Here is a 23,969-nt window from a genome sequence, read left to right as displayed (position 1 = left end):
CTGCTGGTATCACGCCATTTTGCTTACTAAGCTTTGTAGTATATCTTGAAACCTGGAATTGTGACACCTCCAGCTTTTTTCTTCTTTCTCAAGATTGCTTTGTCTACTTGGGGTCTTCTGCAGTTCCGTGCAAATTTTAGTATTATTTGTTCTAGTTTTGTGAAAAATACTGTTGGCATTTTGATCAAGATTGCATTGACTCTGCAGATTAGGTCATATGGATATTTTAACAATAGTAATTCTTCCAATCCATGAGCATGGAATATCTTTCCGTTTGTGTCATCTCAAATTTAATTCATTAGTTTTTCCATTCCATTCCATTGTGTCATCTCAAATTTAATTCATTTATAGTTTTTGGAGTACAGGTCTTTTACCTCTTTGGTTACATTTATTCCTAGGTATCTTATTCCTTTTGGTGCAATTGTAAATTTCTCAATTTCTTTCTGCCATTTTATTATTGGTGTATAGAAATGCTACCAATTTGGGGGTATTAATTTTGTATCCAGTAACTTTACTGAATTATCTAGTAGTTTTTTGGTGGTATATAGGATTGACTATGTATAGTATCATGGTATCTGCAAATAATGACATTTTAACTTCTTTACCAATATGGATTCCTCTTCTTTTTCTTGTCTGATTGCTGTGGCTAGGACTTCTAGTACTATGTTGGATAAAAGTGGTGAGAGTAGACATTCTTGTCTTGTTCCTGATCTTCGAGGAAAAACTCCCAGTGTTTTACAATTGAGTATGATGTTAGGTGTGGGTTTTTCAGATATGGCCTTTATTAATGTTGAGGTATATTCCCTCTAACACCACTTTGTTAAGAGGTTGTTTTTTTGTTTTTTGTTTTTATCATGAGTAAATGTTGAGTTTTGTCAGATGCTTTTTCTGCATCTATTGAGATGATCATATGATTTTTATCCTTCATTTTGTTGATGTGGTGTATCACGTTGATTTGCAAATACTGAACCATCTGTGAATCCCTGGAATAAATTTCAGTTGTGGCGAATTATCTTTTTAATGTATTGTTTTATGTGGTTTGCTAATATTCTGTTGAGGATTTTTGCATCTATGTTCATCAGGAATATTGGCCTGTAGTTTTTTTTCTTCTTCTATTCTTTTTTTTTTTTCTTTGGTCTTTGGTTTTGGTATCAGGGTAATGCTGCTTTGCAGAATGTATTTGGAAGCTTTTCCTTCCTCTTCTATTTTTTAGAATAGTTTGAGGAGAATAGGTATTAGCTCTTCTTTAAATGTTTGGTCAAATTCACTTGTGAATTTATCTGGTCCTGGATTTTTATTTTTTGGTAGTTTTTTGATTACCAACTCATTTTTGTTACTTATAATCTGTTTAGATTTTCTATTTCCTCCTCGTTCAGTTTTAGAAGATTGTATGTTTCTAGGAATTTATCCATTTCTTTTAGATTGTCTAATTCATTAGCCTATAAGTTTCATAGTATTCTCTAATTCTTTGTATTTTTGTAATGTCAATTATTTCTTCTCTCTTGTTTCTGATTTTATTTATTTGGGTCCTTTCTCGCTTTTCTTGATGAATGTGGGTAAGGCTTTATCAGTTTCATCTTTTCCAAAAACCAGCTTTTGCCTTCATTGACTTTTTTTTTCTTTCTTTTTTTTTTAAGTCTCTGTCATTTATTTCTGCTCTGATCTGTATTATTTCCTTTCTTCTACTCACCTTGGGCTTTGTTATTCTTTTTCTAGTTCCTTTAGGCATAAGATTAGATTATTATTATTATTATTTTTTAAGAGAGAGCAAGCAGTGGGGAGGGATAGAGGAGAGGGAGAGAGAGAATCTTAAGCAGGCTCCATGCCCAGTGCAGAGCCCAATGCAGAGCTCGATCTCACAACCCTGAGATCATGACCTGAGTCAAAATCAAGAATCAGACACTTAACTGACTGAGCCACCCAGGTGCCCCTGTAATGCCCTTCTTTGTCTCTTGTTACAGTGTTTGTTTTAAAGTCTATTTTGTCTGATATAAAGCTACCCCAGCTTTTATTTTCACTTCCATTTGCATGGTAAATGTTTTTCCCTGCCTTCATTTTCAGTCTGTATGTGTCTTTAGATCTGAGGTGAGTTTCTTGTAGGCAGCATATAGATGTGTTTTTGTTTTGTTTTTATCCATTCCAGCACCCTATGTCTTTTGATTGAATCATTTAGGCCATTTACATTTAGTGTAATTATTCATCAGTATGTACTTCTTGCCTTTTGTTATTTGTTTTCTGGTTGCTTTTGTATTTCTTCTATGTTCTTTTGCTCTCTTTTTTGTGATTGATGAGTTTCTATAGTGTTTGGCTTTCTTTCTGTTTATTTTTTGTGGTTCCTATATAATGTCCTAAGTAAATGGTCTATATTTATTGTCATTTAATTTCAAATACATTCTAAAAAAAAAACAAAAACCAAAAAAAACTTTTCCCCTTCTTTTCCTGTTTACTCCCTCCTCTGTGTTTTGTGTATATGTTGTCATATTTTACATCTTTTAATTCATAATTTTCTTATGTCTAATTATGGACATTTCTTTTCCACTTAAAGAAGTCCCTTTAACATTTCTTGTAAAGCTGGTTTATTAGTGATTAACTCCTTTATCTTTTGTTTGGGGGAGTTCTATCTCTTCAAATCTGAATGATCACTTTGCAAGGTAGGGTATGCTTAGTTGCAGGTGTTTTTCCTTTCAGCACTTTGAATATATCATGCCATTTTCTTCTGTCTTGCCAAGTTTCTGCTGATAAATCAGCTGATAGCTTTATGGGGTTTTCACTTGAAGATAACTTTTCGTTTCTCTCTTGCTGCTTTCAAAATTCTTTATCTTTAAACTTTGACATTTTAATTATTATGTGTAGTGATGTGGACCTTGTTGGGTTCTTCTTGTTTGGAACTCTGGTGCTTTTTGGACTTGGGAGTCCATTTCCTTTCCTAGGTTAGAGAAGTTTTCAGCTATTTCTTCAAATAAGTTTCCTAACCCCTTCTCCCTCTTTGTCTTCTGGAACCCCTATAATGCAAGTGTTGGTTTGCTTGATGTCCAAGAGATCCCTTAACCTATCCTCATTTTTAAAAATTTTTTTCTCTTTTTGCTGCTCAACTTGGGTACTTTCCATTACCCTGTCTTCCAGATCACTGATACATTCTTCTGCATCTGCTAATGTACTGTTAATTCTCTCTAGTGTTTTTTATTTTATTTCAATTATTGTATTCTTCAACTCTGGTTTTTTTATGTATCTTCTATCTCTTTATTGAAGGTCTCACTGAATTTTTCCACTCATCTCTTTGGCCCAGTGAATATTTTTATGATCATTAAATTCTTTATCAGGCATATTGCTTATCTCTGTTTCATTTAGTTGTTTTTCTGAAGTTTTTCTTCTTGTTTGTTCTTTTTTTTTTTTTAAGATTTTATTTATTTGACAGAGAGAGAGGGAGAGAGAGCACAAGCAGGGGGAGTGGCAGGTAGAGGGAGAGGGAGAAGCAGACTCCCTGCTGAGCAGGGAGCCTGATGTGGGGCTTGATCCCAGGACTCCAGGATCATGACCTGAGCTGAAGGCAAATGCTTAACTAACTGAGCCACTGAGGCACCGCTCTTGTTCTTTCTTCTGGAGCATATTTCTGTCTCCCTATTTTGCTTGACTTCCTGTGTTTGTTTCTGTGGATTAGGTAGAATGGCTACTTCTCCTAAAGTTGAAGGAATGGCCTTGTGCTTGGTCGTTCCCTGTACCAACTGTGTGTGCTAGCGACTTTTGCTGGCTGGCTGGAGCTGTGGCTGGCATGGAATAGGGGTCCTGCGGCTTTCTGTGTAGCAGGTGCCCTGTCAGGACAGCTGAAACTGAAGTGGATGCATGCCAAGGTGTCCCGGGGATCTATTTGCTGAAGTTACACCAGCAGGATAGCTGAAGCTGAAATGGGTGCAAGCCAGAGGGTTCCATGGTGCTCTGTGCAGGGGGTACATTGACGAGGTGGTTAGAGCTGATGTGGTGTGTGGGCTGGGAGGTCCCTGAGCTCTCTGTGGGGAGGGTGCTCTAGTAGGATAGCTGAAACTAAAGTGCATGCAGGCTGGGGGGACCTGGGGCTCTACAAATAGAGGAGAACCTTGGCTAGATAGCTGAAGCAGAAGTGGATAGAAACCAGGGTGTTCCTGGACTCCGCACAGAGGTTGCTCTGAATGAAGGGGTGGCTGGAACTGAGGTAAGGTACAGGCCAGGAGGTCCCGGGGTGCTTTGCATAGAGGGTACCCTGGCAGGACAGCTAAAGCTAAAATGGGCATGGGCTGATGTGGTCCCTGGGCTCTCCCTGCAAACTGCCCTGGCAGGACAGCTGAAGGTCAACTGCGTGCGAGCCAGGGTGTCCCAAGGTGTTTCTACACTGTACACAGGGGGTGCCCTGGTGATGTCGCTGAAACTGATGCAAGCACGGCCTGGGGTTTCCAGGGCACTCCACGCAGGGGGTACCCTGGTAGGGCAGCTGGATCAGACGCAGGTGTCAGTTGAGATGTTCTGGAGCACTCTACATCAGGGGTACCCTAGCAAGCCATCTGAAGCCAAAGTGGTGTGGGCCTGGAGCAGCCTGGGGTACTGTGCACCTATGTCACCTTGGTGTGAAGGCCGGGCCTGTAGTGAGTGCCACCCAGGGGTATCCTAGCGTGCACTGCCCTGTGGTCACCTCAGTGGGACAGCTGGAGCTGGTGTGGGCTAGAGGCCCAGGGTTTGCGGAAGTGGCAGGCTGGTTAGGGTGCCCAGATTGTGCATTCTGTGCTTTCAAGGTAGAAGGGGAGTACAGACTATGTCCATGAGCCCCTCCCACCTGGAGAGTTCCAGCAGAGCTCCCCTGCCTTTGGGTGGAGTTCTAGGGCTGACTCTTTCATATGCTAGTTGCTCTTTTAAACTGTGGCTTTTTAGAGAAAGAAAACAATAATAATAAAAAGAAAAAGAAAAAAAGAAAAGGATAAAAACAAGAGCAAAACCAAACAAGGCAAAAAGACCCCATGGCTTCTTTTCTCTTTTGGGGGGAGGGGGAGGGACTGGTGTGGGCTTACGGACCCTGCATATTTGTGTTTGTAACTTCTGGACTTGAAGAAAGTCTTCTCATTCCCTCTAGATGATGTAATTACTCTCTTGGATTTTCTTTCTTTCTTTTCTTTTTTTTTTTAAAGATTTATTTATTTTAGAGAGAACAAGGGGCGGGGGCACAGGGAAAGGGAGAGAGAGAATCTCAAGCAGACTCCCTGCTGAGCACAGAGCCTGACGTGGGGCTCTATCCCATGACTCTGAGATCATGACCTGAGACAAAAATCAAGAGTCAGATGCTTAATCAACTGAGCCACCCAGATGCCCCTACTCTCTTGGATTTTCTTGCAAGATTTTTATTTTTGCATTAAGTCTTTATGTCCAGGAGTTTATTTTATATACTATACTGTATGGTTTATTTGTATATTCTTCCATATGGATACCCTGTCATTCCAGTCTCATTTCTTGAACAGTCCATGCTTTGACACTGACCTGAACCACCACATGTGTCATATACTAATTTCTCAAATATACCAATATTTAATTCTAGATTTTCTAGATAAGTTCATTAATTTTTGTCTCCTTTCATACTGATGTTAATTTGATTTTTGTGGTTTTATAGAATTCCCAGATAAGTGGGAAGGCTCCTCCACTGTGCTTTTTGTCCTTTTCTTAGCTATTCTCAGACATTTATTTCTCTGTATGAACTTTAAGATAACCTTATACAATTCCAAGAAAAGTCCTGTTAAGATTCTAATTGAAATTGAATGAAATTTATATATTACATTTGGGAAATTTAACATTTTTAATTAAGTATTCCTATCTAAGAACAATTATAACCTTCCATTTGTTCATAAATTGTTTTCTGTCTTTTAATAGGGTATTAATAGGATTTCTTTTATGGGTCTTATGTCTCTTGTATTAAATTTATTCCTGAATATTTTATAGTTTTTTGCCACTATTATAACTGAGAAACATCCCCATTTGCATTTCTAGGTATTTATTATTAGAGTAAAAAAAAAAAAAGGCTGTGTGTTATATCTGGTATCTAGCCTCCTTATCAAATATTGTTAATAATAGTAAAGGGTTTTTTTTAATAGGATCTCTTGGGTTTTCAAGGTAGACAATTTTAGCACTAATAAACAGAGCTAATTTATCTTTTCTTTTAGGGTTACTAGACATAGCAAAAAAAAAATGCAGAATTCCCAGTTAAATACGAATTTCAGATAATAATTTTTTAGAATGAGTTTGTCCCATGCAATACTTGGGACATACTTATCCTACCAAATTATTCATTGTTCATTTGAAATTCTGCATTTTATCTGGCAACTCCACGTCTTTCCCAATGATCATACCTGCTATTTTATTTTCTTTACATGTTGCATTTGCTGAAGCCTCTGAGACTGGTTCTCACTCCAGATTGTGTATGAACATCAGCCAGGAAGCTTTTTTTAAAAATTGTAGTGCCAGGCCCCTAGGCTCAGAGATTGAATTCGTATATATTTTTGAAAAGCTTCCCAGAGGATTCTGACAGGCATCTGGAGTTGAGAACTACTGCCCCCAAAACAGTATTAAATAATAATGGTGTTAGTATGCATCCCTGTCTCCTCCTTGATTTTAATTAAACATTTTTAGTGTTTTCACTTTTAAAGTATTTGTTGTTGGTTTTTAATAAATATTCTTAGTTTTGTGTACATAGTTTCCATCTATTCCTATTTTGCTTAAATTTTTTATTAGGAATGGCTGCTTTTAGCATCTATTGGCATTAAGGGCTGCTTATATGGTTTTCTCTTGGTTTATTGATAGAATCATATTGCTAGGTTTCTTCATATTGAAGCACTTTCTACATCTTTTATTTCCTGCCAGAGTCTATTTGCTAATGTTATTTAGAATTTCCATCTATATTTGTAAAAGAAGTTGAGGTTGAGGGCACCTTACTGTTGTTAGAATGAGCTTTGTCTGATTTTGGTATTGAAGTTAATGCTAGCTTTGTAAAGTGAACCGGGGAATTTTCTGTTTTCCCCTACTGCCTGAAAGAGTTAAATCCTTGCTACTCAAGTGGGTTCCATGAACCAGCAGCATCCACGTCACCTGGGAGCTGGTTAGAAAGGCAGAATCTCAGGCCCCCTCCAGATCTACTAAATCTCAATCTACATTTTGAAGAGAGCCCCGTATCATTTGTGTCCACATTCAGTTTGAGAAAAGCAGATACAGAGAACCCTGGACTCACTTGTCCACTAAAGGTTGGATAAAACTCAGCAGTGGGCCTATGTGGGCCTGGTGCCTTTTTCATGATAGACTGCCATGCCTCCTTTTTAATCTGGAATTGGTCTCGTTTAAGTTGTTGGTCTGTGTTGGTGGCCTGTGTTTTGTAAAGATATCATTCATGTCCTTTAAGTTGTTCAAATTGACTTGTAACTGTTCTTGATTGTTTTAATTTCTACTAAATCTGTGGGTAGGTCACCTTTCCTATTCCTCCTCTTGGGAATTTGGGCTTGTTTTCTTTTTGCTTTGATCTGTCTTGCCAGGGGCTTGCAAGATTCTATTATTTGTCTTTTCTAAGTACCAGTTTGTTTTTCCCTTGAGCTATTTTGGGGAAGGGATCTTTGTTGTCTATTTCATTTCTTTCAGCTTTTATCTGTATACATTCTCTCTTCTGTGTTCTGGTTATTATTTTGCCATTCTTTTTCTAATGTCTTAAGTTTGGTATAGGTCCAACATTTAAAAAAATAATGAAGACATTTAAACTATTAATTTTCCTTTAAGACCTGCTTTCTCTGTGTCCTGTAAATTTTAGGCAATAAAACTTTTCTCCTTTTTAGATTATAGGCAGTAATTTCCTTTTGAATTTCCTCTTTAAGGGGTTTCTAGGAGGGTCTTTCTTTACACATTTAAAACATTCCATACTTTAATATTTCATTCTTAATTATGCCTTAAAAATTTGTTAAAAAACAAACTCCAACTGAATAAATTTGGAGATCTAATTGGCTTTATTAAATGATTCATGAATTGGGGAGCATCCCATCTAGCAAGTAGAGGGGAGCTCAGAGGAGCTGTACATAATGGAAGGATTTTATAGGAGGGTGGGATAAGAAAGTCATAAGTAAAAGGATTGTTCCAGGCCAGGTGCTTTCCTTTAGGGGGGAAAGCAGAGGGATCTTACCATGCAGATTACCTCCTTTTTGGGGGATGGAGAGGGCCCACAGGGCAGACTCATTGGCACTCTTCAGAAAGTTCTTGACTGACCAGTTAAGTAAGACTACATTTCTTGGGGAGGTTGAAACTGCAATTAGAATACATCTTAAGCCCTGGCTTGGGTACTTGGCCTAAGTGGTACTACTTTGCGCTTGTGGTTTTCTTTTTAACAGATTTAATAAAATTTTCTTTGTGGTCATGTACCTGATCTATTTCTGTAAATATTTCATGGACATGCAAAGTGTACATTTTCCATCTGAAGTCAGACTATGTATTTGTTACCCCAAACTATTAGTTGTATCAATCACTTCACCTATGCTCCTACTGATTTTTTTGCTTATTAGATATACCCAATTCTGGGGCACCTGGGTGGCTCAGTCAGTTAAGCGTCCGACTCCTGATTTCGGCTCAGGTCATGATCTCAGGGTCATGAGATTGAGCCCCGCATCTAGCTCCGCACTGGGTGTGGAGTCTGGTTAGGATTCTCTCTCTCCCTCTCCTTCTGCTTCCGCCCTGGCTCTCTCTCTCTCTCTCTCTCTCTAAAGATAAAATAAAAATTAAATAAGATATATCTAATCCTGAAAGAGGTGAATTAAAACATCCTTCCATCACTGTATTTTTATTATATTCTATTTGCATTTCTAAAGGGTTTTTTCCCTTATGATTTTGGCATCTATGTTATTGAATGCACATAAGTTTATGAGTATTATATGTGCTTAATTGTATTTTTAATCATATACAGCATCCTTTTTGATCCTATTTAGTGTTTTGAGCATTAATTTTCTCTTTACCTCTGTTTTTCCTGCTTTCTTCTTGTTAACATTTTTCTTACATCTTTTTGGTATTTTATTTTCAATCCTCTTTTGTCACTTTATTTTATGTGGTTTTTTTCTAAGCAGAATAAACCTAGATTTTTATTTTTAACTCTGACAGTCTTTTTTGTTTTGCTTTGTTTTTTAAAGATTTTATTTATTTATTTGACAGAGACGCAGCGAGAGAGGGAACACAAGCAGGGGGAGTGGGAGAGGGAGAAGTAGGCTTCCCACTGAGCAGGGAGCCCGACGCGGGGCTCGATCCCAGGACCCTGGGACCATGACCTGAGCCAAAGGCAGATGCTTAACGACTGAGCCACCCAGGCACCCCCCAGTCTTTGTTTTTTATTGGGTAAATTCACTTTAGCTAATTTTGGTGAATTAAATAATATGCTTGATTTTACTTTACTCATCTTACTCTGTTTGTTTATTAAACTGTCTGGGGATTTTTCCCTCTATTTTTTCTAGTTTGATTAAGTTGCCATTCATTCCATTTCCCCCTACATTAATAGAGACTATAGAGAGTTTAAATGGAACTTCTGGGTGTGTAGTTGTGTGTGTGTGTGTTTTGTAAGTTTTTTACATGAGAGTTTTAAGTGACAAAGAGGCAGAGAAATTCACAGAATTGAAAGTCAAACCTATGTCCTTGTGACTCTAATCCCAGTGACCTTTCCACAATACCAGGGATTCCTAGCAAAGCCAAGCATTTCTAACTAAATAAACCCGGCTCATGTTCAGATCAGCTTAGGGTCAGAGTCTGTCACTCTCTCCTGGGGCACATTGGTGAGGGTCTTAGTGAGCCAGAACTGAGCAGCTCAGGTAGGAAGGGTGGATCCTCAGTGTCACATGGCTTCATGGGCCTGGTGTGGCCAGAACCACAGGCCTGTTAGCTATGATGTTCAGGAGGCCCTGTGGGAGAGTCCTGGATTTCCTGCCCTTTTAGGAACGTGTCTTTACTAGTCGAGAGTTATACCTTTGAATTCTGAGCATGTCAGAGATGGCGCAGATGTTTGGGATGCGTCCAGAACTTCAGGAAGGTGGCCTTCCGAGGGCCCCTATGGCCTTAGGGGCTGTCACCAAGGATGAAGGCCATGAATCTTCAGAGTGGGCAGTCTCTGCCTTGAGCACAAGCTGGAGGCCCTATTCCCAGCACCAGCTATTGGGCCTCTTCCTGTCCTGCACTGCTGCCTCCTTGGGTCTGTGCCCAATCATTATCCCTTAGGGGACTGCCATGGTGGGATCAGAGCCCACGGCTCCCCTCCTGGGGTCCATAGGCCTCCTGAGAGGGCAGTCATCTTAACACGAGTCCACAAGATGTCATTTTATAAAGCTCTCAGAGACTGTTCATGGAGCTTCAGTAAGCTATCTCGGGCCAAGAAAAATGTCACATTTCTTTGCTTTTGGCAGGAATCTCAGCTCCTCAGCTTGGGAACACCATTTATCCTTGCTGAACAGAAACTTCATTTGGCCATTATGTTGGTCTCCAATTAATAAATTACGGGAGAACAAATTAATTTACTTATCACTTGCAGCTTGCTAGATAAAATCCTTCAAAGCCTAGGGAACATGGCGTGATAATGAAAACATCCCTGTTGGAAAAAAGTTGGGGATTTCTGAGGCCACGTACATGTTGGGTCTGAGTAAATAGCTCCCAGGGAATCTGCTGCAGGGGCAGAGCACCCCCCACCCCCAGCCTCCTGGGACTCGGGGGAGGGTCTGCCTAAGATGACAGGGTTGCAACTTGCCGTGGCCTGGACGTGTGTGATGAGGGTGGTTGTGTCGTGGTTGTGGGGGCCCCTGCTGACAAAGTCTGGTGTGGCTCCAAGTGGCAGCCGGTTCCTCATCAGCTGCCCGTCTTCTAGGGTGGAAAACCTGCTGCCCTCCCCGAGAATGGTGAGCAGCCGCATGACCTGCACGTGACAGAGCTCAGGAAGGGGTGTCAGAGGACCCTTCTGCTCCGGCTTGCTCGCTAATGGGAGGGAGACGGGGCTTGGGTTTCCTCACCGGTGACAAAAACGACTGGTCCATATATACAATGGAATGTTACTCAGCCATCAGAAAGGATGAATACCCAACTTTTACATCAACATGGGTGGGACTGGAGGGGATTATGCTAAGTGAAATAAGTCAAGCAGAGAAAGTCAATTATCATATGGTTTCACTTATTTGTGGAACATAAGGAATAGCATGGAGGACATTAGGAGCAGGGAGGGAAAAATGGGGAGGGGAAAATCAGAGGGGGAGACGAACCATGAGAGACTATGGACTCTGAGAAACAAACTGAGGGTTCTAGAGGGGAGGGGGGTGGGGGGATGGGTGAGCCCGGTGATGGGTATTAAAGAGGGCACGTTCTGCATGGAGCACTGTGTGTTATATGCAAACAATGAATCCTGGATCACTACATCAAAAACTAATGTATTATATGGTGACTAACATAGCATAATAAAATTAAAAAAAAAAAAAATACGACTGGGACGGGAGACCAGGAAGGCCCTTGGCAGCTCCGGCCGCCTGAGAATCCTGGCTGGGGCTGTCTGCAAAGCGAGCGTGGCTCTGTTCCCCCCGCGCTGACACCAGAGGTCGGCCGCAGACCAAAGCTCCCACAGCTCGCACTTCCTCTAGGCCCTGCCCGTCGGAGGCTTCCTGCATGTTAACTCCTTACTCCCTCAGCCAGGGCAGGCGGTAAGCGCTCTTCTCCTAGCTCCTATTTGACGGCCACAGACCAAGCCGGGTCCCCAGAGCCGGGAACTCTGTGGAGGGGGCGGCGAGCCTGCTGCCGGCCCGGGGTCCGCGTGCTCCCTGGGCTCTGCGGCCTGGGAACCGTCCTGGGAGCTGAGTTAACCAAAAACTGCACAAGGACCAGGAAACTCCATTTTAACCTGGAGTTTCCACCTCTTCACCTCTCACTAAATTTGACTTGAAAAAAACAAAAAAACCCACCCAAACCAACCCTGGAGATACTAGCAATGGTTGAAAGGGCTGCATTTCCCTCCCCCCCAGGTCATCCACCCCTGGTGCTGGTGAGGGGGGCCGCCTCGGTCCTGGCCGGGCCCCACTCCTGCTCTCCTCCTTCAAGGCTGCCCCCCTGGACCCCGGACCCTTAGGCACAGCCCGCTTGAGGCTTTCTCCCAAGGAGGGAGAAGGAATGCAGGCGGAGAGGGCCCAGGATCTGGAACCGAAGTATAAAGACCCCAAATGGAGGAGATATAAACGGAAACTCTGAGGCTGTGTGATTCACTTCACCATCGTGACTCATGCTCTGCTAAGGTTTCCGTGAACAGTATGTTCACAGTCTGATTTAATTATAGCCTCGATTCACTGCTGCCTCGGTGAGCTTCCGAGTGCACCCCATCCCTCACTCCCCGGGCGATGTGGCACGAGCTGAGATGCCCCCCCGGGGGGGGACAGGGGCGGGGGGCACTGGAGATGGCTTGCTGCGGGGGCCATTTGTCCTCTAACACGTGCTGGACAGCTCTTGAGGGGACCTCCGCGAGGAGGGCGGCTTCCTCCAACGGGCCGACGAAGCTTTGTGCTTGGTCCCAAGCCCACCGGGGGTGTCTGCCTCTTGGGTTTCCCCTCCGTGCAGAGGCTGGTGCTGAGACTCCCGAGTGCCGGTGTGTGGGTGCGAGTGAGGGACTGAGGGAGGGAGAGGATTTCGTCAAAGCTGCCCCGGCGCGAGGATGGCGGGGAGCCCAAGGCTGCTGCCAAGCGCAGGGACGCTTGTCGGGCTCGGCGCCCGCGCTGGGAGTGCCCGCGCTCGCAGGGGGTCGGCGCCCAGAAGAGATGCGCCCGCGCTTCCAGCCCTCGTGTCGAGCTAACCAGTAGCCGCGGCCCCTGCCCCCCGCCAGCATTGCGGGGGGACGGGAGCGGTGGCCCCAGCAGCTGGCATTGCGCGTCATTCACACCGACCGGCCTCGGGGACAGAGGGCGGCCTGACACGGCCGCCGTCAGGGTTGCCAGATACAACACAGGGCGCCCAGGTGGCTTCGAAATCCAGGTGATGAATAACTGTTTAGTCCCAAATACTGACTGGGACATGCTGGTACTGAAAATGTAGTTGTTGTTTATCTGAAACTCCAATCTGGGCATCCCGTGTTTCTTCATTCGCTAACTCTGGTCACCCTACGAGGCCTCTGAAGCTACACAGCTTCTCCCCCTTTGCCACCGAGGGGCTGTGCAAGTCGGTGCACGAATGACTCGAGCATTTGGAGCCTCTCTTCCTTGTCCTGCACGCCGTAGGCCTCCCACAGGAAGCCACTGTTGGTGGCCACGCACATCGCCTTCGTGCCCGATGCCCCCACTGCCCAGCTTCTGGGACTGCTGGGTACTGACCCCTCACAGCCGTACCCCTTCCCCGAAGGTGCCCGAGGCTGAGGGGGAGGCACCTGCCTAGGAGGTCACGACCCCGGCCCCCCACACCACCTGCGGCAGCCAGTGGCGGGCTGGCCAGGGATGGGCCCACCGTTCCAGCCCCTCCACGGCAGGACCCGCTGGGTCTCACCGCTGACACTCAGGGCTCCCCAGGGGTCAAGCTAAAGCTAGTCTCCATCTGGATGCACATCCTTTCTCAGCAACTCCCCCTGTTCTCTTATTCCACTTCTCTCACTTGCTTCCAGGTCTCTCCTAAGAACAAGGCCTCAATAGATCACCTGCACAAAACTCCAGCTACGGCACCGGAATTACCGTTAGGCTCCCTGGACGACCGTGTTCGCGCAAGCCTGTGACCTCTCAGTGCCAGAGCCCAGGGATGGCTCAGGCTCCGGCGCTGGGGGCACGGTGGGGGGCATGTGGTCCTTGGGGTGGGCAGCAGAGAAGGGACTTGTCTCCTCAGGGAAGCTGGGAAGCGGAGGGGCAGGCCTCAGGCTGGGAGTCCTCTCTGCACAGTGGGTCGGAACACCGCGGGGGCGGGTGGCTGAGGCCCAGCTGCCTTCTCTCCCCGGAGCCGGGCCCAGGAGGCCACAAGCCCCGGGGAGGCCTGGCCTCAGCAGGGCAGTGACTGGGGAAATGGTCAGGATTAAATTCAGAAAAGCGCCATGAATTGAGGGGCTCCTCTGGGTGCCGTGTGAACGCCTTCCTTGCCTTCCCCTCTCGCCGTGGCTTGCGCACGCCGCACCACACGTAAAAGGAAGCCGGGGGAAGGAGGACTCTTCAGGAGAAGGTGCACTGTTTTAAAGAGCACGGCCTGGCTTTGAATCTCAGCTCTGCCGATTCGGTGCAGGCTGGAATCTGGAGCCTCGGGGCCCCGCCCGGCTGCAGTTTCCTTCCTACAAAATGGAAACAAGAATGGCTCTCCTGGGGGGGGGGGGGGGGGGCTGGTGGTGAAGAACAAATGAGCCGCCAAGAGCTGCTTATTTTCTTTGTCATGAAAGTTACTCTCTCAATGTGAATTTCAAGTTTTAAGAACATCGTGAGGCACACACAGAGAGGACGTTTTAATTTTGACATTTGAAATCTAGCTCTTTGCCACTCACACGACAGTTGCTGAATTTTAATGGCCAAAGGAACAGGTGGTTGTCTGACTTCGGAAATTAGGGAGGATGGCCGAGCTTAACTGGCCGCTGGGAGCTCTGGAATTCTGAATGGACATTCTCGGAAGCCAGAGTCTGGGAGTTGATGAGCCTTGGGTCACCTTCTGAGGAAAGAGGATCCTTTGAGTGGGGCGAACGGCACAGGGCACAGAGGCCGGCCCCTCGGGAGGTGCAGGACGTCCCTGGGGGGGCAGCAGTCCTTAGCAGAGTGGCCTCCATGCTCAGTCTTCTCTTGGTCCCTCCCAGGGAATTGGCACAGGTGCTGCTTTGCTTTGCCAGGGTCTGTGTGGCAGGAAACAGCCTGTGGGTCATCCGTACGAGGGACAGTGCCCCTGGGCCTAAGGGGGCACTCCTGGTCCTGGAAGGGCGCCCCACCTTGGCAGGGCTCTGGACCTCAGCGGCCCCTGGCTTCCCGACCCCGGGCCTGCCCTCGAGCCGTCTGTGGATCTCCTGGGGTTTGCACCTGTTGGCCTGGCCATCCTGGCAGTTACATTTAGCATTTCTCATTCCGCTGGCTCGCGTAGTAGACACTCGCCAGCGACTCTGCTCAATGGGTACCGCCCTGTGGCTGCCTCTCGGAGCAGCACCGTCCCTTCTGCTTTCAGAAAAGCAGGGCGGGTGCCCTTCACGGGCCAGCTGTCTGTTGGCATGCTGGATGAGTCGGAACGAGCAGAACCCCGGCTCCCGATTTCAAAACGTCGGTGACCTCTCCAAATGTTGACTGTGGCGGGGCCGATCCCTGAGGGACAGGGCCGTGACTTGGGTGGGACACGTACAGGGGCCTGCATGAGGCCCCGAGCGCACAGCTCCTCTCCCCGCCAGTGGGGCCCCGGCAAGCGGGGATGCTGGCTGGCCTTGACATGGGTCCCCGCTCCAGTCAGCAGCCAGGGCCACGCCGTCCTTTGGGAGTGGAGAAGGTGCTTCCTGCGGAGGGACCAGTGCCGATCACCGTTCCTGTGATCGTGTGGATGGTCCCCCTCCCAGGCAGCACGGCCGCCATGGGCCGCGGCACCTCAGGGCCATGACCCCGCTTCACCTGTCAAATTCAACACGCCCCCGGCAGACAAGCCCTGCTGTGCGTGGCCGGCGCCAGCCCAACCCCTCGGGGCCGCCCCGCCTCATGCGCTCCCCGCCCGCCTCGTCCGTCAGCAAAGCGTCTTGGCTCTCTTGTCGACGTGCCTCCAGAATCCGACCCTGGTCACCAGGTCCTGTGCCCCCAGCCTGGGTCACGCTACCATCCTCTCCGCCCCTCCGTGACTGCACTCACCCCTGCTTCTCTCGCCGCCGCCCCCCCTTCCCGGGTTGACCCTCTTTAAAACGTAAGTTATGTTAGGTCCTGGCTCTGCGCAGAACCCCACAGTGGTTTCCAGTCTCAGGCTCAAAGGCCAAGTCCTTCCAGTGCCCTCTGAGGCCCTGTGGGATCTGCCCCCGGGGGGGGATGCTCTCCCTCCCTCCGCTTGCTCACAGCACAGCGCGCGGCTCGCTCAGCTCGCAGGGCAAGGGCCCCTGCCTTCGGGCCCCCGGTGCGGCCGTCTCTCCCAGAGCCCCCGGCGCTCTCCCGCAGCCCTTTGGCGTCCTGGTTCAAACCTTGCCCCCGCGAGCCCCAGCCTGAGCTCCCTAGCTAAGACTGCAGCCTGACTCCCACACTCCGACCTTCCTTGGTGTCGGGCTTCGGAGCCAGCCTCCCTGTCCGGCCCCCCTCGGAACGGCCTTCTTCATCGCGGGTATCGGTTACCGTCCGTCTCTGCTGGAAGTCGGGCTCCCACAAGGGAGCGCTGCTGTCTCGCTCGCTGAGGCGTCCCGTGTGCCCAGATCAGTGCCTGGCATGTAGTGGGCGCTCACGAAATGTGTGTCAAGGAGCGTGACCTGGGAAAGTACGGCCCGACGTGGTTGAACCCCGCGCGCAGGTCCCCCAGCAACCTGGGCTTAGAGCGGGGATGCGAGCGCAGACTCTAGCCCCGAGATCCAGGCTCTTACCCGCTGCGCTCTGCTGCCCACCCCGTGACGCGCTGCGTCCTTGCAGTGACCTCTGCCCCTCTTGTCCTGGTCTCAGCAGGCTGGGCCTGCACCCTGCAGCCTCTTCTGGTGCCACCCAGGCTGATGATGTCTGGCTTCTCCCCGGGGCTCCCACTCCTGCCTCTCTAGCCCTTCGAGGAAGTCAACTGGTCCCTACCACCTGTCCCCACGATGCCCGACAGCCCCTCAGAGGGGCAGGAGGCCTCCAGAGTGCCCCCCTCCGAACGTGGCCTGGCCTAGCCGGTGGCCAACAGCAATTAGCGTGGCTCTTGCCTTCGAGAGATGCCCACATGATCTTTCGCAGCTCTCGGAGGACTGTCCCCTGGTCCTTTTACCCCCAGGCCAGTCCTGCCCTCTCAGAAATCCTCTCTCTGGCGGTTAGTTTCCTATCAGGCAGGGTCAAAATCGAATCCTGAGCAGCAGCTGGTTCCAGTAAGCAGGGAAAGCTGAGCCGAGCGGTGGCTGAGTCCCACCAGCAGCTCACTTGCCACATGTCCTTGCAGAGGCGCCAGCTGCGGGGGCTGAGCCGGGGCGGGGGGGGGAAGCCTTGAGCCCCCCCCGCCGCAACTGCACCAGCTCCGAGGTTCCGGGGGAAATGTAGTAATGATTGCACGCTTGCTAGCTTTTCTGTCTCTTTCTTTTCTCCCGTCAGCCTATGTTCCTCATTCCTCATCGGGTCAGCATGACCTGCTTCAATTTACTAATTTAGCTAGCCATTTTTAATAATAAGCTCATGCAAACCCACTACCCTGAACAAAAAGCCAGGACCTTGCCAATAACTTCTACTGGGTCAGGTGGTCCCCACGTCACTGCGTCCTTATCTCCCCGGCCCCCACACTTTGTTCTCCCCCTTTTCTCTATGTTCTTTGCATCTGTGTGTGTTCCTAGAAAGTATACGCATAGATTTTTTTCATTTTATAAAAAGGGTGTCCTACTGTCTGCAGGCTTTTTGGACATCCTGCTGTATTGCTAAGATGCTAAGATTCACCCATGTTGTTGCATCGCAGTGGTTCATTCATTCTGAATCCCTCAGGAAACGCCATCTTGTGCACAGACCGGGGAAGCCCTCATAAGCTCGGCCCCGCGAGCATCGCCAACCCCTCTTCTGGTCTCCGTTGCAAGATCGCGGCATGTTGATGAATTTGCTGCTCTTCTTTTATTATCCTTTTTTAAACATCTGATTTTCCTGTAGTCATGTCCCCCTTTCCATCCATAATATTTTGAGCAACCTTGACAGAGGTTTACCTATTTTGTTACTTTTCCTAAAAGGGTAACTTTTGGCTTTGTGGATCTCTCTTGTATCTTTAATAATCTGTGCTTATTTTTATTGTCTTTGTTCTTTGTCTAATTTCTTAAAAGGGAAACCTCACTCATTAATCTGGAGGCTCTCCTCTTTTCTAACATAAGCATTTAAGGTTATAAATTTCCCTCAAAGCACTGGGTTTTTCGTATCTCACAAGCTTTGATACGTGATAGTTTCTTTTTCATTGACTTTTGGATATTTTAAAGGTTTCATGACTTCTTTAGCTTGGGAGTTATTTATCAATTTAAACATTTCCAAATGTATTGGCATCATTTACCTTTTAAAAGGTCAGAGATCGTGGTCTGTGTATTTATTTTTAACTAGTTCCTTCTTTATGGCTTATTATATAATCACCATTTTAATGCTCCAAGTGTACATGGAGAAGCCAAATGTGTATTCCCGAAGTGTTGCATAGGCCTGTGTAAGTGTCCATTAGATAAAGGTCGTTGATTGTGTCATTTGGATCTTCTGTCCTTGATGAGCTTTTGGGCCGCTCTGCTTAGCAGTAGTCAAGACATGCGTTCCCGTTGTGAGGACGGATCCATCAGCTCCTCCTCATAGTTCTCATAATGCTTCCTTTACATATGCTGAAGCGATTTTACTGGGTACGTCTGTGTTTAAAATGGAAATCTCTTCTTGGTGAATTTCATCTTTTATCCTCATGTAGTCAGCCTTTTCATCCCTAATACTACTTTTTGTCCTCAAGTCTACTTTAGCCGATGTCCCCACAGCTTGCTTCTGGTTACCACCTGCCTGACAAGGCCTTTTCATCCTTTTACTGTCCCTCTTTCATGTTCACGTGCTGATGAACAGCACACATCTCTCTGTATTAATCCAGTTGGCGTGTCTTCTAACCGGCCGTCTGGATTGTGTGATCCTCGTTCTCTGTAGCTTGTTTCTAACTTTCTCTCCTAGATTGGGGCTTGTCTTACCTTGTGTTTCTATGCTTTATCCCATCGTGTAGGGAGGTTAAGAATGTGGTGGGGGGAAGGGGTTAGAGTTGATGGAAACAAGTAGAAAAATCCAAAGTAGTGAACAACAGCTCACCCCAAGCCTCAAAGGGCTCTGGATAAGGCACGAGAAATTTCAGGAAGCATGAGAGAGGCCAGGACGATGACCTGGGGGCTAAGTGCTCATGACAGGCTCTGGGTTGCCCATCCAGCAGCCATCTCCCGTCTTCCTCATTAACAGAACCCCAACTCTGTGTCAGCTGTGACAGGTGAGGTCTCAGAAGGTGGCTTCTACCCCCAGATCTACGAGAGTTCTAGATTTAGAACTACCATAGTTCCTAAAGCTGTCCTGTTAATCCTTATTGGTTTTGCCAGTGATCAGTCTAAAATTGGTATGTGACTCATTTCTGGCCAATGAGAATTAAGGGAAAGTCTGCTAAGGGGAGGGAGGTGGTGGGGGGAAGTGGGAGAGAGAGAGAAGCTCAAGAAGAAGGCTCTGCCCTCCTTCCTGGTCGGGATGTTGTCTTTTAAGCGTGTGATGTCTTGAGCTGTGGCAGCCATCTTGCAACCACAAGAGAAAACGCCACACTCTGAAGAGGATGGGGAAGGAAGATGGGAAGGGCATGGATCCTTTATGGCATTGTTGAACCACGGTTCCAACCCCACAACTTCTCAGCGCCAGACTTCTTGCTAAAGTAGATCCATGTCTTTATTGTTTGAGCTACTGATGGCTACGTAGTCCATGATGTACAGCTCAAAGTATCCAGAGATTACTGAAGAATTTGTCCACTTGTAGGATCCTGCCTTTTTGAGTTCTGGGAGCAGATAGGCCTTCAGAGTGCACAGTGCCAGCCCACACTGAGGCAGAAAACACTCCAGGTGGAGGTTGTGGGCCCTTTACCCTCCCCTCTCCTCTGCCCTGTCCTCTCTCTGTTGCACTGTCTAGGCCAGAGGCTAAGAATTCCCCAAGTTAGAGCTTTTGCTGAGACTAAAACGGGACCGGAAATGCAAATGCCTCTGAAAGGGCCTGCAAGGCTGCTTTCCTCTAAAACTCTCAGAGGACATAGGAGACTGGCTGGAGTGAGGACCGAAGGGGAGCGGAGGCCCTCGGGGGTCGTGTTTAAACAGGAACTCACTGAATGGTTACCTTCACTAATTTTTTTTATTAAGCAAACATTTATTTAGCACTTACTATGGTGCCAAGTGATATCCAAGCACTTTATGAATATTAATATATTTTATCCTTGCAACAACCCTATGAGGTGGAAGTGCTAGGATGAACCCCAGTTTACGGAGGATTCGGGCCTGGCGCACCAGCCCCAGCTCGGGCCTGTGCTCTTAGCCGTTCCGGATGCAAGGCGGCTCTCGGGGTTTCAGGCAAAGCGGCCCTGTGCACTGCCCGCTCCCGGGCCCCAAGCCCTCTGGGGCTGCCGTCCTGGTGGGGTGGACTGGACCACCTATGTGGCCCGGCCCCACGACTGTGCGCATCCCAGGCGCTTTCTTCTCCAAAGGCCTCAGTATCTCTCCCAACCAGGGGAGCAGACTCCACACCTCTCTTTTCACACCAGGCCCTTGGTGACAGATTGTAAGAGGAAGAAGGAATTCAGAAGGTGATGAGAATAGGGCTTTGAAGCTCTCCGCTCCTCTTCCCAAAAGCGCCATCCCCTCCCTCCATCGGCCCTGCTTCATCGTTGGTCCACAGCAGAGAGCCCTGCTCAGGGCGGAGCAGCGGATAGTAACCTTGACCTCTCGAGAGTGTTAGTAACTGTTGCCTGAATTAGGCCAACCCACGCTTTGCCAGGTTGCAGTCCTGATAGACTGCTCTAAATTTTTTTTTTTTAATTCCCATTATCTAATTGTCAGTGGTCCCCCACAACCTTACATGACGAGCACTATTATCCCCATGTGACAAACGAGGAAACGCAGCTCAGAAAGTGACTTCATGTCCATGGCCATCCATGGCCGCCCAGCTTAAAAGTGGCCTGAGTCCAAAGCCCACATTCATAAGCACCTGGGCTGCCTCCCATGGGGCTCAGAAGCGTGCAGACCTAAGTGGTGCCACCAGAGCAGGGGGCACCCGCAGCCAGTCTACTGAGCCTCTGCCGTACGCCATGGCCTATGTATGTTATCACATGTGACTATATATACATTAGATACTTTATCCAATATTTGGTACCGCCCAGTGACAACAGCTTATATAACCACCACCCCATTCCACAGAGGATCAAACTGCAGCACCAAGAGACTGTGTATCATCCGAAGGTACCTAGGCCTGAGCAGCAACCTGGAGACCTGACTTCAGGCCTGGCTGACTCCAGAGCACCCGGCAGGGAAAGGGCCAGGGTGCCCAGGAGGTGGTCAGGGCCAGGTGTGACGACACCTTAAGCCAAACGCTGCCTCCATCACAGTTTTGTGGAAGGCTGACCATCGGTCAAGGTCTCTAGGGTAGCAGGGACTACATGAATAGGTACTCTAGTTGTTAAGAGCTTTGCAGTTCCCAAAGCACTGACCGCCTTTCTTCTGATTTGAAACCCTTAGAGAAAATGGAGCAGGACCTGGCCTCCCTGCTTTAGCTGGGGAGCCGAGGGCCACAGAGGGGCTGGCAAGGACTAAGCCCCCAGCACTGTTAGTCTAGCCCTGGCCCCGACACACACTCCAGGCACCCAGAGTGCTCGGATGGGTGTGTCCGGTCCTTGAGTTGGGTGGAGTGTTTCACGCGGCACCAGGCTGCCCATTTGCAAACAGGATTGGGATCATCTTAGGCTGCGTTGGCTTTTTGTTTTTTTTTTTTAAATCCCTGTATGCTAAACTGAGACTCCCTGTCCCCTGCAATACTTCTCTCCATATGTACCATCCAAACCTTGTGTAAACCAAGGAAATGAGTCTCTCTTCTGAGGTAAATTTGTAAAGGCAGTGCAGTGTTCTTTGCCCAGATCTGGGTAAACATGGAGTCTTGAAACACAGGCTTCAATCTGGATCTAAAGTGGGAGAATTTATGCAAGCCACATGCCTGTTGAGCCTCAGTTTCCCCATCTGTAAAATCCTGGTGCTAATAATGGTCCAGTAACTAAGCAAAGGTATGATGAAGATAGGTTCGTTCTTTACCAATATCTGAGGGATGTGCAGTTGGAAACCTCTGCCACCTTCCTCTGTCTTTCCAAGACACCCGAGGCTGGCCCAGAAATAAGACCCCCAGAAGACGCTTATTCTAGGGACTCTTCAGAGCCAACCCTGTGGGCTTCACCTGTTCCCGACGTATCTCCACTCTCTCGCCTTTACGGTACACAACCCCTGGCCGTCTCCTGGAAGGTTCCCCTAACCACTGCTTCTGATCAGGGAGCCGTTCTTCCTCCCGAGGATGAGTCACTACGTTGCTTGCTTGCTTGCTTTCCATTGTGCTTTTTTTAAGTTCGAAAAAAGAAATGTGTCAAATTTAAAACTGAGCACAGCACATCTATTTAAAGTGCAGAGGAAGAAGCCTTTGAGCGATTTTGCAGAACCTGAAGGCCTCAGCCCCAGTCTTTCCCGTGCTTTCTAAGGCCCGACTTGAAAGGCGGGCGGGCGCTTGCGGTCTGAGCCCTCTGGGCTGGGGACGGGGAGAAGCCCCTCTGCGAGGGCAGGCGGGAGCAGGCAAAGGCGTGCCCGAAGGCGAGCCCCGGGGACGGTTTCCGGCCTCGGCGCCCCTGCCGCCCACGACACACGGGGCTGGGGGCCCCCGCGCCGGACGTGGCGCAGGCAGAGGCAGGGCGACAGCTGTGCGCACGCGCGCGCTTGCCGGCAGGTGGTCTGGGGCCGGGGACGGGGACAGCGCCCCTCAGTCACCGGATGGCCTCTCCGTTCCAGCTCCCCGATTCCTGCCCCTGAACGGTCGCAGAGCAGGGGTGCTCCGGGAGCTTGGGGGCGTCTCAGGAGGAGTGGAGGAAGGTCCGTCTTGGGCACTTGCCTCCTTCCCCCCGCTTCCCAGACACAGCCCCCCCCAGAGCTGCTGTACAATGAAACCCTTCTCCCCTCCGCCCTGAGCCACCGCCCTGCCCCACCCCCCCCCCCCCTCCCCGGCAGCAAACCCCTCTGCAACACACGTTCCCGAGACAGAACGGACAACTAGGGGGTGGCCTGGGAGGCCTGTGGCGGGAAGGCAGCCCAGGAGGCTGGGCAGTGTCCTTCCGCAGAGGCCTTCACGACTGAGCGGCGTTTGTTCAGCCCACGCGCTCGTCCATATTCCTGCGAGCCGAGCAACGCCCGGCCCGAAGTAGGCCACAGTAAATGCTTTCCGAGCAATTCATGTTTCAGAATAGCTGGCAGATTGCAGTAAGGCGGAGGGATGCGCCACGTGACTTCAGAGTTCACTGGTTCCGATTACCCCACTCCGTCTGAGAAGCCGTTTTTGCCAAAATTGCACATATGTTCCTGAAAAACACACACACAGTTGTTTTCTGGTGGAATTGTTCCCTCTCCCAAACCATCAGACACTCCGTGTGTTAGACTCCCGAATAGTCTCCGGTGGTTTCAGTTCTTCTCACGCCTCAGAGAACTCTCTTGGTTAACCCAATGGCTTTTTCTGAATGGCTTTGAGGGGGACAAGGGCCCTGGGCTTTAAGAGGGCGACAGCGCGGCTTTACCTTCCCCTGGCAAGCAGAGGACTCAGTGGTCAAGTCCGGGCGAACAGAGGCATTCTGGGAGCATGCAAAGAGTAGAGACACGCACAACAGATGGCAGGGGCTTCAAAAGCGTTAAGAGTCACCTTGAAAGATAATGGCACCGAGGTGCGGGGTTGGGAGGCTTTTGTACCCTCTGACAACGAGGAAGCAGGGAAGACAAAAGCTATTTGCCAGATTTGTGCGCGCGGGTCTATAGAACTGAACGATGGTTCTGCTATAATTTACATCAAGGGAGGCTGAGCCTCCTGTCGTCTTGTCCAGAAATAAATGGCATCAATCAGCTGACAAACTGTTTCTCTTGCCTCCTGATCTTCTGGTCTTTTTTCTTTTTCTTTTTTTTAAACACAGGGAGCATTTAAATTCTATTTAGGCACCTAATGTGTAACAATCTCCTTCCGTTCACTAGGCCCCAGAAAACTGACAGATACCCACCCCAGGAGACACGGGCATGACCTGGAGACCCGTATGGCTCTGGCCCTTGGCCTGGCTGGGGGCTGCCATCG

General features: G+C 48.3%; 1 pseudogene; it reads right to left on the bottom strand.

The window, feature by feature from the left end:
• The window catches only part of LOC118519557 (peptidyl-prolyl cis-trans isomerase A pseudogene), a 28,653-nt pseudogene extending 6,451 nt beyond the window's left edge, over positions 1–22,202 (bottom strand).
• Positions 22,203–23,969: the final 1,767 nt, after the last annotated feature.

This window comes from Halichoerus grypus, chromosome X, assembly GCF_964656455.1.
Source record: "Halichoerus grypus chromosome X, mHalGry1.hap1.1, whole genome shotgun sequence".
Taxonomy (NCBI): domain Eukaryota; kingdom Metazoa; phylum Chordata; class Mammalia; order Carnivora; family Phocidae; genus Halichoerus; species Halichoerus grypus.
The sequence above is the reverse complement of the archived record's forward strand: the minus strand, read 5'-3'. Positions and strand labels throughout refer to the sequence as shown.